Genomic DNA, 17,040 nt, shown 5'->3' on the forward strand with positions numbered 1-17,040 from the left:
CAGGGGTTGACAATTGAGAAAAAGAGAGGGACGACTTCGGTTAGGGTCATCAACAAACTACCCCCAGGGATTCGGGCTGAGGAGAGTCTAGGGTGGTGTTGTGAGGATCCCTTGGGGGGATCCCCGGATTGTGGGAGGGAATAACAAGGCGTGTGGGACACCATCAAGCCCCACTTGATACTTTGCACCTTCCAGTTGACGAGAGTCCTCCGTTTTGTTGTTTTCGTTGTTTCCTCTGGGGTGGATGATAAAACATTCTCATCAGAGACGAAATCCGCTTTGAATATCCTTCCTAAAATCCCTCTCCCTCCTGAATCCTTCCTTCCTCCAGCTTCCTTCATTCCTCTCGAATACTTTCTTTATGAGGTTTTCTTAGAATGCCCGAGACGGTTTATTACATAACAAAAAGGGATTCATCCCCTTGGGTACGCCCTGAGTCTATTGCTTGATCTGTCTTTAACCCAATGACTTTAGCCTATCTCGTTAAACTCTTGCCTGGAGTGATTGCAATAACTACGACACGAGTAGTTTTGTAATCACAAGGTAATTTCGTCCAACCAATGCCTCTCCTGAAATGAAACAGTCTAGAGGCGTTGTTGTCGTAGTGGAGGTAAGTGGATTTGTCACATGAACAAGAATTCAGCCAGATACAAAAAAGGGCTGTTTTTCAGACCTTCAAGGTATCTCGGTTTTTGATAGCCTTCAGACGATAACACAACACTCTCGAAATAGAGGCTTTTATGTCGATCTCCTGGTGGTTAATAAGATTGTAGCAATTACTACGTCATAAATATACCCTAAGACCCTCGTATTTCTGTCTATCTAGATTGAAAAATGCTTCAGTTTTGCTCACATTGCATAGATGGGCTTCGGCGAGTTTCTTGATACCACCGCAAGTGGTATCTAAGAAACTAATGGTATCCTTCACGCCCCCAGCACAATTCAATCTCATATTTACATTTTCTTGAATTTTGCCGTCTCACATTTTCATTTTTTTCTTTCTTTCTGAATGTAGGATGCTGGTATATTTAGATTTAATTCATTGAAACCTCAGTCTTAAAAAATGCAAATTGTGAGCAACGTGAATATGCTAAGAATATGTTTACTGTAGCATTGCCCCACCTGTAACTAGACTCAAATATCTATTCATTCCTCACTTTCTGATGTCACTTGGCTCAAAATTATATCCCCAGTTCTACTGTTATTCTCTGTTTATACTATTATTCACCCAATTCTGCAAATTTTTTCCTTTTTCAAACAACCTTCGGTCTGGGAATATTTGGTATCTTTCCACCCAAGAATTCTGATGTTTTACATCTCGAAAATTTCCCTAAACGCCAAAATGACTGGTTCTGTTCTATCCAACGCAAGTGTGGAAGGTCTTGATACCCACAAATACGTAGCCCTTGCCTTTATGGCTATGCACCTACCGTTCATTTTTTTTTTATCAAATGTTAGTATAGGTATACTAAGGTATATTCATCTTAAATCATTATGAAATAAAAAGGAATGCATAATTTTTGATGGCCTTTTAGTCATAAAGTCCATGCATAATGCTTTGGGAATGATTCATAAACACTACTGAAGTTAAATGTTAAATGGTTATAATGTTAAAAGTTGTTTCTTTGAAACTACTTACTGATACACACACACATACATGTGTGTGTGTGTGTGTGTGTGTGTGTGTGTCAGTAGGACGAAAGTCCTGACCCCATACAAATCTCCCATTTTCCCTCCGTGGTTATACACGTGTTTTACCGTGATCACGTGTAAACGATAGTGATATTCACTCATATGCATTAATACATACTTACAGTACGTATATATGTATATACATATATATATATATATATATATATATATATATATATATATATATATATATATATATATATATACTCATTCTAAATAAAAATAATGATAAAAGCTTTTCATAGAATTATTTAGTAATATATTTGTTTTTAGAAAACGTTCAAATATCTACAACTGAAAGGTGTTTACCTGAAGCAAAATATAAATAATGAAACAATAATGTACATTTTCTCGCATATTTTGAATCAAAACAATATAGATTTATCTCTGGTACTCTTACGGTTTCAGCAACATAATTTTAATACAAATCTTTCTTTAACTGATTCACCGAAATCATAAAGATATGAATTTATAAAAAAAAAAGGTCACACTTTATCCCTTTGCTAGTTTGATTGCTTCATTCTCGAGTCTTCTTATTTATGTAAGAAGGAGTTCTAACATTTGGACTTTTCCTTTACCATTATTATGAAATGACGTAAACGCACTGACTCTAGGGCAGTGGTTCTTAACCTTTTTCAATGTATGGACCCCTTTCAAAATCAGCGGTCAGTTCTCGCACCCCCTGAATTGCTGAAATAAGCAAAAATAAGCTAAAATACAAAGTTGATATAATGGCAGTAGGAAATTAGGTGTAGGTTTATCTATAGCTCAGAGAACTGCTGTAGCAAAACTAATAATAATAATAATAATAATAATAATAATAATAATAATAATAATAATAATTATCATTATTATTATTATTATTATGATTATTATTATTATTAATTAATTATTTTATTTTATTTTTGTTTTTCGCAGAAAAAATAACATGCGTATATAAAAATATATTCTGCTTTAATTATTCATAGGTATCCTCGCACCCCTTAGGAAACGGCTTGGCACCCCCTAGGGGCGCGAGCACCCCTGGTTAAGAACCACTGGCTCTAAGGTGACACGCTGTTTGTGCAAATAAAGTTTGTTGAAGGAAACTTGTCAAAGTAACTTCCAGTGTTTATCTAATTATAATATCTGTTGTTGGAATATAGTAAATATATACTTGGAGATGGTTGGTTTAGAGAATAAGCGATCTTGGACAGTCAGGTATGGATCAAGAGACATTATAAAACTGGTAGAGCGAAAGTGCTGAGGCATGTCATAATAATAATAATAATAATAATAATAATAATAATAATAATAATAATAATAATAATATGTCTTATTAAAAAAGATGGCTGCATTGTGGAGAGAGAGGTTCTACTTCATTCCGATAATAATAATAATAATAGTAATAATAATAATAATAATAATAATAATAATAATAATAATAATAATAATTTTAGAAGGAGGGAAGGAGCAGTTGCTCTAACTGTTGTCAAACTAATTTTTATTTCTTATCCGTAAAGTTCGGTTTTTTGAACAGCTTTTTCGAAAACACTCTTAGTTTTCATTATGCGATAGTCATCATAATTAAATTTTAATTTTTTCTTATTTTTTTTTTATAATTTTACGACTCTTGACAAACGGTTACGGGGGTGTTATGTTTTGATTTATATTTAATAGTATTTTCATTGTGTAAAACCAAATTTGTTGCGAATTATCAACGCGGATGATTTTTCAAGGCCCTCCCGTACAGGCATACGTAAACACAAGCGTGTATATTGTAAAACACGCAATAAAACACCCAATAAAACACACAACTCGGGGCATATATACAAGGGTTTTTGAAGTGGACATTCATCGGTACAAGAAAGAAATCCGAACTCAAGACGTTTAAATGGAAAACTTTTTTTTAGGTTAATGCCAAAAAATGTAAAAAAAAAAAAAAAAAAAAACTCGCTGAATTAGCCAATATTTTCATCAATACTGCGAATGCATAGCAAAACTCCTTATAAGGCAAAATAATTATATTAATTATTTCCGAGGAGAATTAAAGCAAAAAATAAATAAATAAACACAAAAAAAAGACGAAATTCTTACAATCTCCGCTTTGCTTCTATCTTAATATTCTCAAAAGAACTACAAAGCTTACACATCGACGAGCCTTGTTTAACCTCACTTCGTAGAAGACAGAAAACCATCAACCACTGAGCCGAAAACAAGTGCACCCAACACTTCACTGGTGGCCACTAAGGTCCAGCCAGCACTTGCCACTTGATAGGAATACCACGATCCTTATCGTACATCTGTCGTAATCACGCGCATGGTCTCCAAGTAGGTAGAATTACAAAGAGAGAAGGACTCACAATTGTAATGGATATATCAGTAAACTAACAAAATAAACAGTAGACATCACTTGGCCTCAGGGATTGAAAAAAGGTAGATAAACATTAAACGAATTCGTCAATTCATCAATCGCACGCAGCGACCAGCAGATTGATGGACAGATGAATAATACATCTCTTACTTAGCTGAGATGATTTAGGAGAAAGTATGAGACAAAACAATCAACAAACAAACATTATATAAGTTGAAAAGATAGGCAAAACAAACATGCAAATGAGTACATGTTGATTCGTAAATATTATTAAGACAGATACTACTTTCTCAAATATATTATTTATTAATTGACGTATTTAGTTATTTTTATTGACTTATATGCTTTAATATCTATTTATTTATGTATTTATCTATCTGTTTCTATATTTACTTATTATTTTTTTACTTGTATATTTTTATATTTGTTTCTCGTCTTCAGGGAGCATGACTGAAAAACCAAATCTGAGTGGCAACGCCCTAGTCGGGTTTTCAAGGTAGCTATCGGGCAATCAGATGACTGTGAGACAGATTCAGTGAAACAAACAAATCGCTCATGTGGCAATACACAGACCACTGCTGTGAAATCAGACGGGAACTGACAATACGCGGGACGTTCAAAGTCAGAGGCAGCTAAAGTCAAAGAGAAATGCTGTGACGTTAAAGAAAGCAACAAACGAAGGGAAGGGAAAGCAGAGCGAGTGGCAAACAAACAAACAAACAAACGGAGAGGCACAAGGAGAAGAGTCGCGTGGAGTAACAATGTATACAAGGTTAAGCATAACCAAGCGCTCAGGAGGGTAATCAGATGATGTTCCCATGCTCAGCCCCTCAGAGAGAGAGAGAGAGAGAGAGAGAGAGAGAGAGAGAGAGAGAGAGAGAGAGAGAAGGAACAACACCGCGAAGAATTAATGGCACGAGCTATTATCTCTTCGATTGTGTCGATCCTGTTTTGACAAAAGAAGAAGGAATGATGAGTGAAGTCTCAAGCTCGCCTCCTCCTCCTCCTCCTCATCCTCCTTCTTCTACTTCTTCTCCTCCTACTCCTCCTTCTTATCCTCCTCCTCCTCCTCCTCCTCCACCTCCTCATCCTTCTTTTTTCTCTTCTTCTTCTTCTGTTGTACTATTCCTCGGCGAACCGTTTCGAAACGGCTCAGGGAAATTGATGATCATTAAGATCATCGTATTGATGATTATATTACGCGCTTGATCATCAACATTATCATAATTATATGTACTAGTAGTGTACTAGTACTAGTAGGAGTAGTAGTAGTAGTAGTGGTACTACTACTACTACTACTACTACTAGTAGTAGTAGTAGTAGAGCAACCACAGCAGAAAGTGGGCCATAAAAACGCGATGTTCCCATCGGTGTATTATTTCCCCGGCGGTCTCAAGCGGCCCCCTGGCCAGCCCGCGCCCTCCAGGGGCGTGAGAGTCGCCACCCAGGGGGCACGTATCCCCCCCATCAGAACCCACTGCCCCACACCCCCCCAAAAGACAATGGCATGTCCCACACCTCTGATATCACCCTACATGCCGCCGTCACCACAATCTACAAGCTTTCGAGGGCGGGGTGGGAGTATGGAGTCAGGAATGGGGATTATGGGTTGGGGTGTTGACTAGGAGGGTGACCTCTGATCTGTCATCAAACGTTTTTTGAAGGAGAAACGTTTTATTTTTTCTAAACGGAAATTCAGGGAAGTTTTAGGCAAAATATTGTTGTCAGTCTGGTTTCATATATAATAATATTTTATCTTTGAATAACTTCAGAGGTGTATTGTGAGCGACTACAGTAAAACACACATACCATTTATATATATATATATATATATATATATATATATATATATATATATATATATATATATATATATATATATTTATTTATATATATACATATATATATATATATATATATATATATATATATATATATATATATATACATTAAAAGTGGTGACTTACAAGTTGGTAAATAAAAGCAAAGGTTCTGTAGAACAAGAAATCTAAATTTTAATTCTAGAATCAAGACATCTAAATCCTAATTCTAAATTAACAGTTAATTTTAGATGGTTGACTGCAGACGACAAAATTACTTTCCAGTGTAAACTCAGAACCGACCGACACCTAATTTAAGTTTATCAAATTCCTTCGTATGTAAAACCCGACTTTCTGTTATTGTGTCAAATATCTGTAGTAAATGCAAATTACATTTAAGAATGTGGTAATTTTATGTACTTTCCTCTGTTATACTATGTAATATCATTAGGTGAAAGAAAGGGATAATAAGTATGCACCTGATATATCGAGAACGAATTCCTCATTCAGTTAATGTTACCCAAAAAGGACACCCCCGTAGTGCCGTCAGTGCACCTCATGCGGTGCACTGTAGGCACTACTTAAGGTTCTTTGCAGCGTGCCTTCGGCCCTAGCTGCAACCACTTTCGTCCCTTTTACTGTACCTCCTTTCATATTGTCTTTCTTCCATCTTACTTTCCACCCTCTCCTAACAATTGATTCACAGTGCAGCTGCGAGGTTTTCCTCCTGTTACACCTTTCAAACCTTGTACTTTTAATTATCGTTTCAGCGCTGAATGATCTCATAGGTCCCAGTGCTTGGCCTTTGGCCTAAATTCTATATTCAGTTCAATTCAATCCAATCAGATTTGGCAGAAATTTGCTAAGGCAACTCCGATTTTAATAGTGATTTACAGCCATTTCAAGAAGGGTTTTCTACACACATTTATTTATGTTAACTTGATTCGAGTTTCCCAGTGTATTTTAGAGAATTGTAATCAATATGCACCCGATTTGTCTAATTAAAACAAAGATGGTAATTAATATTGTTGCCCAAAACACGAGCGTCATTTTCACTTTCGTTTGCGCTCTCTTTGACCTTCACCTACGCCAGAATGTGATCGTTTACTCTCTAAAACGTTATGAAACTCATCACAAAATTTCTTTAAAAGAAATATCGTCGTTGCTGTTTATGCCGCTTTTAATAACAAAAGAAACCGTTGAAAAAATAACTAAACTAATAACATAATCTCTTTGGAGATAAAAAAAAAACAATGTCTGGGAACAGTACAGAAACAACATCGAAAGAGGGAGACTCTAAGGAAGACTTATTCTACCTCAAAAAATATTCTACCTCAGTTACATCTCACGAGCTCATCATGTATTACGAGTTCCCCGTTGTAAGCGTAATTTCAAAATAATGGTACAATGGACGGCTGAGCTTTCAAGACTCGTCGAATTACCATTTAGGTAAATAAAGTTTCACCTTGAAAGTGAATTTCCTGCTTAGGTCAGGTCCAGTTTTTTAACCACTTAAGAATTACACAATTCCTAATAAGTAAAAGACTGCGTTTATTTCTGGTATTCTTCTACATTTTGAAAGTAAAGCCAGTGGTTCTCAACCTGGGGGGTTGCGCCTCTAGGGGGGCGTCAGTAATTTCCAGGGAAGGCGCAAGCCCTAGGAAAAAATAAAAAATTCTCTTGTTGTATTCATTATTCTCTTAACAGGAGTGCGGAACTAATATTCAGAAGTTTATGAACAAATGCAAAAGTATCGCCTTATAACTTTAGTTTCCTGTTGTCTACTACTCTAGTTAGACTCGTTGGGCTTAAGAATAAAAACACCCCTTCTCTTTCTCGTTATTTTTCATTTTCCTTTAAATCTGGGAGGGAATTTTCCTCATAGATGCAAAGGGGGGTGAGGGTGGAGGGAAGGACCAACGCTCAGAGGGGGCTAGGTAATGAAAAGGTTAAGGCCTAAAAGGACTGTTACAATAAGCATAGCAAATTATGGATTTCCACTGTGGAGAAATAAATTGAAATATACATCATTCTAATATGATAATCTGGGAATTGATGCAAATATTGTTCCTTATTCAAAGAGAGCTGTCTTACCACTTTCAAACGCGGAGTTGATGAGAAGATTTGAATTGGAAAAATGAGTGCAAGAATGTTATCATTAATTCAAATGGGAATGAATTATCATTGCATTATCTTTCTGTGTTTCTGTACATCATTGATACGTCAATGATGCCATATGAAACTGTTTTATGTATGTATATATATACACACACACATATATATATATATATATATATATGTATGTATGTATGTATATCTCACTAGTAACAAAGTGATTATACATACCGTATAAGAGGCGCATTCAAAATAGTGGAGCGCATATGAAAGATGAACCTATCTAAGGTAAAAGAAGGTCTAATAAAATATCCCTCATGTAATCTTAAAAAAAAAATCCCCATATATTCCCACTGGTTTCTGTTCGTTTATATTCTTTGGGTATCTCATAGTTGCTTGGTTATCTTTCTTTGTAAAAATCCAAGCGCCTCAGAGCATTTGGACCTGAAATTGTAATCCTTTTCATCTTATCATTTACCTAATAAGCCCTTGACTAATAAGTCCTTTAAATAATAAGTCCTTTAAATAGTAAGTCCTTTACTTGATAAATCCTTTAAATAATAAGTCCTTCAAGTAATACGTCTCTTAAATAATAGGTCATTTAGATAATAATTATTTTAGAAAATGAATTATTTAAATAATAAGTCATCTGAATAATAAGTCCGTTAAATAGTAAGTCCCTTGAATAATAAGACCTTTAAGTAATAAGTCCCTTTGATAATAAGTCCTTTAAATAATAAGTCCCATAAATAATACGTCCCCTAAATGATAAGTCCTTTAAATAATAAGTCCCTTAAAAATAAGCCCTTCCAATAATAACACCTTTAAAAATGTTTCTTAAATAATAAGTCCTTTAAATAATAAATCCCTTAAATAAGAAACTTTAAATAATAAGCCTTTTAAATAATGTACTCCAGATAAGCTCTTTAAGTAATAAGTCCTTTAAATAATCGGTCCTTTAGATAGTCAGTCCTTTAAATAATAAGTTCTTTGATTGATAAGCCCCTGAAATAATAAGTCCTTTCAACATGAAGTCCCCTAAATAATAAGTCCTTCAAATAATAATTTCTTTAAATAGTAAGTCCTTTGAATAATAGGTCCTTTAAATAATAAGTCCGAATGGTAGGATGCGGGAATTCGTATATATTCGGACACGCATTCCCTGTCTGTGGTTCCTTTTAATCTCTGAACTATCCTGATAGAAGAGCATCTCTGTCCTTTTGATCCTTAATGCACAAAGAAAGGGGACTTTCCTGACAGAACAGCATCTCTGTCCTCTTGATCTTAATGCCTTAAGAAAGGGAACTTTCCTGACAGAACAACAACTCTGACCCTTTTGATTCTTAATGCCCAAAGAAAAGAAACTTTCATGACAGACCAGCATCTCTGTCCTCTTGATTCTTAATGCCCAAAGAAAAGGAAACTTTCCTTACAGAACAACATCTCTGTCCTCTTGATCCATAATGCCCAAAGAAAGAGAACTTTCCTGATAGAACAGCATCTCTGTCCTTTTGATCCTTAATTCCCAAAGAAAAGGAACTTTCCTTACAAAACAGCATCTCTGTCCTCTTGATTCTTAATGCCCAAAGAAAAGAAACTTTCATGACAGAACAGCATCTCTGTCCTCCTGATTCTTAATGCCCAAAGAAAAGGAACTTTCCTTACAGAACAGCATCTCTGTCCTCTTGATCCTTAATGCCCAAAGAAAAGAAACTTTCATGACAGAACAGCATCTCTGTCCTCTTGATCTTAATGCCTTAAGAAAGGGAACTTTCCTGACAGAACAACAACTCTGACCCTTTTGATTCTTAATGCCCAAAGAAAAGAAACTTTCATGACAGACCAGCATCTCTGTCCTCTTGATTCTTAATGCCCAAAGAAAAGGAAACTTTCCTTACAGAACAACATCTCTGTCCTCTTGATCCATAATGCCCAAAGAAAGAGAACTTTCCTGATAGAACAGCATCTCTGTCCTTTTGATCCTTAATTCCCAAAGAAAAGGAACTTTCCTTACAAAACAGCATCTCTGTCCTCTTGATTCTTAATGCCCAAAGAAAAGAAACTTTCATGACAGAACAGCATCTCTGTCCTCCTGATTCTTAATGCCCAAAGAAAAGGAACTTTCCTTACAGAACAGCATCTCTGTCCTCTTGATCCTTAATGCCCAAAGAAAAGAAACTTTCATGACAGAACAGCATCTCTGTCCTCTTGATCTTAATGCCTTAAGAAAGGAACTTTCCTGACAGAACAACAACTCTGACCCTTTTGATTCTTAATGCCCAAAGAAAGAAACTTTTCATGACAGACCAGCATCTCTGTCCTCTTGATTCTTAATGCCCAAAGAAAAGGAAACTTTACAGAACAAACATCTCTGTCCTCTTGATCCATAATGCCCAAAGAAAGAGAACTTTCCTGATAGAACAGCATCTCTGTCCTTTTGATCCTTAATTCCCAAAGAAAAGGAACTTTCCTTACAAAACAGCATCTCTGTCCTCTTGATTCTTAATGCCCAAAGAAAAGAAACTTTCATGACAGAACAGCATCTCTGTCCCTCTGATTCTTAATGCCCAAAGAAAGGAACTTTCCTTACAGAACAGCATCTCTGTCCTCTTGATTCTTAATGCCCAAAGAAAAGAAACTTTCATGACAGAACAGCATCTCTGTCCCCTTGATCCTTAATGCCCAAGGAACAGGAACTTTCCTTACAGAACAGCATCTCTGTCCTCTTGATTCTTAATGCCCAAAGAAAAGAAACTTTCATGACAGAACAGCATCTCTGTCCTCTTGATCCTTAATGCCCAAAGAAAAGGAACTTTCCTTACAGAACAGCATCTCTGTCCTCTTGATTCTTAATGCCCAAAGAAAAGAAACTTTCATGACAGAACAGCATCTCTGTTCCCTTGATCCTTAATGCCCAAGGAACAGGAACTTTCCTTACAGAACAGCATCTCTGTCCTCTTGATCCTTAATGCCCAAAGAAAGGGATGCTGTCACGTCCTTGTCGCTCAGTTTTTTTGTTTCAACATTGTCCGTGACGGGACAAACACAGGGAAGAACTTCAATATGCATCACAAATGTCGCCATGAAATAAGAAGCAGCCATGATGCGTGAAGACAGCGTGAGAATTGAACTAGAGAAGAGACTGAGTGACAAAAGATGATTTTCTTTCACTCGAATTTGGCCTTAAAGCACAATTTATGCGTGATGAGTTTATGCTCCTTAGACGATGGAATTAGAGGCAATCCGTTTTACGATTATTAACATGTGTGAATAAGAAGTAGATATGCATCTTTGTGCATATTTTACTATAGGAGAGAATGTGGGTCTGGCATTTTCTCTCTCTCTCTCTCTCTCTCTCTCTCTCTCTCTCTCTCTCTCTCTCTCTGAGCTTCTATTCTCACCACTGACACAGAGAAAGATGAGGAACAGGATGGGAATGAAATGATATGTATTTTTGGCGCTTTCGGTTGTATGGGGGACAGAAGTCTGTGTTAAAAAATAATATATTCCACACTATTCAGTAAATAAGGAATAAGAAGGAAGTCTACAGAAGGACCCGACGTTAGACAGAACTGAAGTCTCTGGGAACTTCAGCAGACAGTACTGACCAATCCTTGATCGGACGGATCGGACACCAGACGATTCTGACCAGTTTTAGGGGATCAGATATCAGACAGTACTGACCAGTATCTGGGAACCAGAAACCAGTCAGTACTGACTGGTATCTTGGAACCAGGCATCAGACAGCACTGGCCAGTCTCTAGGAACCAGACATCAGACAGTACTGACCAGTCTCTGGGAAGCAGACATCATACAGTACTGACCAGTTTCTGGGAAGCAGACATCAGACAGTACTGACCAGTCTCTGGGAAGCAGACATCAGACAGTACTGACCAGTCTCTGGGAACCAGACACCAGACAGTACTGACCAGTATCTGGGAACCAGACATGAGACAGTACTGACCAGTCTCTGGGAACCAGACTTGAGACAGTACTGACCAGTCTCTGGGAACCAGACATCAGACAGCACTGACCAGTATCTGGGAACCAGGCGTCAGACAGCACTGACCAGTCTCTGAGAACCAGACATGAGACAGTACTGACCAGTCTCTGGGAACCAGACACCAGACAGTACTGACCAGTCTCTGGGAACCAGACATCAGACAGCACTGACCAGTCCCTGAGGGCACGGTATCAGACGGCACTGACCAGTTCTTGAAGAGTTTCAGCGGGCGGTTGGTGTCTTGGCTAGCCTACCATCTACCTGGAAAGTTGTTTTTCATTTTTTCTTTCTTTCACAAGGTGGAGAAGGAGTTTTCGGCCAGCCTTGAATAAGGCAGGTTGCATAAGTACAAATATATGGTATGCTAGTGAGTATCAAAGAAAATTAGGCTCAAGATCCTTTAACACGTAATTATTGCGCAGACAGAAAACAGTAAATCATAAATACACTGAATAAATAATTACATGAACCCCTCGATGCCTTTTTTTTTAGGTTTTTAGGAAAGAGGTACTGATGTGTCAGAAATTTAAAACGTGTCTAATGGCCAAGAAAACATATACTGTATATGTGAGCTGGTCTAATAATTATAGTATAAGTCCTAGAAGCTAGGTTTATCATACCAGATAACTTTAATACCAGCATTTAGCGTTGGAGCATGAGTGAATGAAAAAAATGAATAACGCAACATTCTTCAAACCCACAATTAAAAAAAACTAATTGTTATCAGAGAGGACCCAAAGTCAGAAGATTTACCATGGCGAAGAAGAAGAAGATTATAATGTTGTAGATCCTCAGCTAGACAGCAATTTACATGTGAGCATGAATGTGCGTTTATTCCACTATACTCAAAGTAGATTATTATATGCACAGACATTCGAGAAGATTTTTAGGAGATCAAACGAATATTATCGGATTTAGAAGGATTTGTTTCAAAGGGGTCCTTATCGTTCTCCTGCTGGACAGCCTGCCATTAGTATCAGAACTTGATGTTAATCTCAAATGAGTCAAAATGTTAGTCAAGTAATTCATTTCAAGTCACGGATTAAAAAAAAATAATAATAATGCAGCTTTCAGTCATTAATAAGTTTCATCTGTCAACGGATTTTTGTGCAAGTACCAAGATTATGAAATTTTTTAATTTTATATTTTTGCCAATGCTTTATAGGTAGCGCATACTGACCTATTTATCATATGTCCTCTATTCGTCAGTTTTATCTTGAAAACTTCATCTTCAACACTTTCACTGTAGTAATCTGCCCCCACAGAATGGCGTTGTATCTGAACAATTTACGGAGAACACACACACACTTATACGATTTTATTATGTATCAAATTGTGACTTTGTCAGTGTTGGGAAGAGATTTAGAATCAGACTTATGGTACTTCGGTATTTTATGTCGACAGCATAAAAAAAAAAACTTACCAAATGTATTTGGAATACCCTTTAATGATTAAAAAACTTACCAATTGTATTTGGAATACCCTTTAATGATTTAAAAAACTTACCAAATGTATTTTGAATACCCTTTAAAGATTTTTTAAAAGTTAGCTTTTAGCATCTACAGAATAATAGTTTCAGTAGTTTCCCGGAGCGTTCCGATTTGCTGTGGAAAGTTAACGGAAAAAAACTTAAATTGCATTGGCAACAGAAAGCAACAACATTAGTCATATTAATTTATTTGTGGGTAAGAATGAGCGCATGACTGAGAAATAGTAAAAAATACTTGTATAGCTATAATGATCTCTGAAACTCGATACAAAATCAGAGAATTCCACTCCATCAAATATTTCGGCGCTGTCCGGCCAGAAATATAACAAAAATGTGGAATAATAATCACACATGGTTTCACGATTTATGAGGTAAATATACCATGATATACAGACGAAGGTAAACGCATGGAGAAGTTAGATCACCCACATTTGTGAGAGACAGTAGACGTATGAAATTAAAGAAATTCTTGTCATTTTCCGTTGGGTATTTGTTATAGGAAACCTTATTATCTCCCTTTTCACCGTGCTTGGGTTCGAATCCCACTGGCGTAAGAAATTCTTTATTCATATCCACTTCCAGATTCTAGGCTTGCAATGGTAACCTCGACTAAAAAGCTTGGAATTAAGGAAATGAAGAAATCGAGAAGATTAAGAGATTTTTTTGATAGTAAATACACATTATGTACCAACGTACACACACATATATATTATATATATATTTTTATAAATATACATATATATATACATATATATATATATATATATATATATATATATATATATATATATATATATATATATAATGTTTGTTTGTTCAAAAACTGCTGTTGATTGTAGGATGTTATAGGCCTACTGTAGATGTACAACCAGTAACATCAGGTTTTTTGTACTTTTGATTATTTCATCATCCGTCTGTGACAGCATTTACCGCGGGTTCCATCAGAGATGTGTAATCTATTCAGCCACCTTAATGATGGAGACCATGCCAAAAAATCCGAATGAAATCCTTCCCAAGAAAGATTCAAAGATCAAAACCTTAATCGCCAAAGCAGGGAGAAAACAAATGACCTCAGCAAGGCGTACAGTAAAATAATAATTCTCCAAGGCTTTTGGTCTGATAACCACATGACTTCCCACGTAATGTGATTTTTAACATCAAATGGATGGGAATGGAACAGTTGAAATCGAGTGAAGATGGGACTGGATGTTGGAGCCACGGTGTCTGAGATATTATAAATGCATTCAGTACAGGAAAAGATTTTGAAGCGATGCTTTGGCGTTTTTGAAAAACTTGCCCCAAGGTTGTTTCAAGAAGATATTGAAAACGTTCATATTCGGCGACTGTTAACCCAACGAAAACGAGAATAGCGAATTTTCAGATGATAGCAAAACGAATTATTGTCATTTTAGATGTGGCCCTGACGAACGTCCTTTTTTTGACGGAAGGGGGACCGGTATTGGAAAAACTGAACCAGGTATCAGTATACGTTAAAACACTCAATATAGAACCCATGTGCCTAGACCGCCTGAAATCGCCCTGTCAGTAAAACCTGAGATTGTCTCAAGACGCCGCTGCATTGCAACAGCAAACCTCAGAGAGTGTCTCAAGACGCTGCTGCTGCATTGCACAGCACTGAGATTGTCTTGAGACGCTGCTGCATTGCACAGCAAACCTCAGAGAGTGTCTCAAGACGCTGCTGCATTGAACAGCACTGAGATTGTCTCGAGACGCTGCTGCATTGCACAGCAAACCTCAGAGAGTGTCTCCAGACGCTGCTGCTGCATTGCACAGCACTGAGATTGTCTCGAGACGCTGCTGCATTGCACAGCAAACCTCAGAGAGTGTCTCAAGACGCTGCTGCTGCATTGCACAGCAGCAAACCTCAAGGAGTGTTTCAAGACGCTACTGCTGCAATGCACAGCAAACCTCAGGGAGTGTCGCAAGACGCTACTGCTACATTGCACAGCAGCAAACCTCAGGGAGCGAGTACTTGCCAGAGCGTCGTCGCTTGTTTTTTAAATCATCATTTTTTTTTTTTTTTTTTATTTTCTCTTCCTATCCCCCGCAGTACTGGAGGCAGGTGGACAGGCACAAATACAGAATGGGTCTGTATTTATAAGGGAATTCCCATTAAGGCCCCAGTCGATACTCCTAATCGATTTCCCTTAGTATTATAATCATTAAGGACATTATTTTCACCGCCATTATTATCTGATGGAGACAAACGGAGTGTCGTTGTTTTATGACGATACCACAAATGGAAGTCGGGGAGATGGGGAGGAGAGGGGATGGGGAGGAGTGGTAGATCGGAGGTGGGATGTCCCCTTGGGGATGGGGAGGAGGAGGCGATAAGGACAATTTGTTATTGTGGGGAGGGGGCGATGTTGGGGGTTGGGGAAAGGGTTGCTGGGGTTGCGAAATGAGGAAGAAGAAGAAGAAGAAGAAGAAGAAGAAGAAGAAGAAGAAGAAGAAGAAGAAGAAGAAGAAGAAGGGATAGAAGAGGGCAGGTGAGAAGGGGCATCCACGATCGTAATGAAATGGTAGGTAGACAGTTCTTACCTGTTGTAGGGAAAGTGAGCGTATGTGGTTAATGATTACGAATGAGAGTTGAAGGATAAATGTTGAGAGGGATGCACGCAAGAAAGCTGCAATAATAATAACAAGCCCGGTCAAAAGAGGATAAGAAGGGAAAGGAGGAGATAAAATGATGAAAATGGATTAATAAAGACTGAAAGTCGACATAGCGGGAAGAGGGAAGTAGACAAGTAAGTATTACAGGGAAAGTGGAATATGTCCCAGGAATAGAATGAATAATAATGAAGATGATAATAATAAGAAGAGAAGAGGAGAGAGAGAGAGAGAGAGAGAGAGAGATGTCCCAACAATAAAATCAATAAAAATGATAATAAAAAGACGAGAAGAGAGAGAGAGAGAGAGAGAGAGAGAGAGAGAGAGAGAGAGAAAATATGACCCAACAATAAAATGAATAATAATGATAATAATAAGACGAGAAGAGGGGAGAGAGATAGAGAGAGAGAGAGAGGGCATGTGGCAGCCAGCTGGGTATGTTACGACTTGCAAAAAAGTCATGGCTGGAAGGCAATATTTGTGCCCTGTCAGGAGACAGTTGGTGAATCGAACACCAACTGGGAAGACACAAAGCTGGATTTTTCTTTATCCGTTGCTTTCCTGCAAAAGGTTCTTAATCTTTGGATTGATGTCGTGCCTGCCTTTTGTAATATTATCGCTTGTGAATGCGGCAAGTGTCAGCATTCTGAGAGTCCTTGATTTCTCTCTCTCTCTCTCTCTCTCTCTCTCTCTCTCTCTCTCTCTCTCTCTCTTGAAATGGTCCTTGGTTGAATACTGAAAATATTAATTAGGGTATATACATATATATAGATGTAAATATATATGTATAAACATATATATACATAAATATACATACATACATGCATACATACATATATATATATCAACTGTAAGGAGTCCATAAAAACGCCAAAATGTGGAAAATAAAGGCTGTATTTCAGAAACTAAACTGAGGAGAGAGACAGTTTGGTCTGTG

This window comes from Macrobrachium rosenbergii, chromosome 2, assembly GCF_040412425.1.
Source record: "Macrobrachium rosenbergii isolate ZJJX-2024 chromosome 2, ASM4041242v1, whole genome shotgun sequence".
NCBI lineage: Eukaryota > Metazoa > Arthropoda > Malacostraca > Decapoda > Palaemonidae > Macrobrachium > Macrobrachium rosenbergii.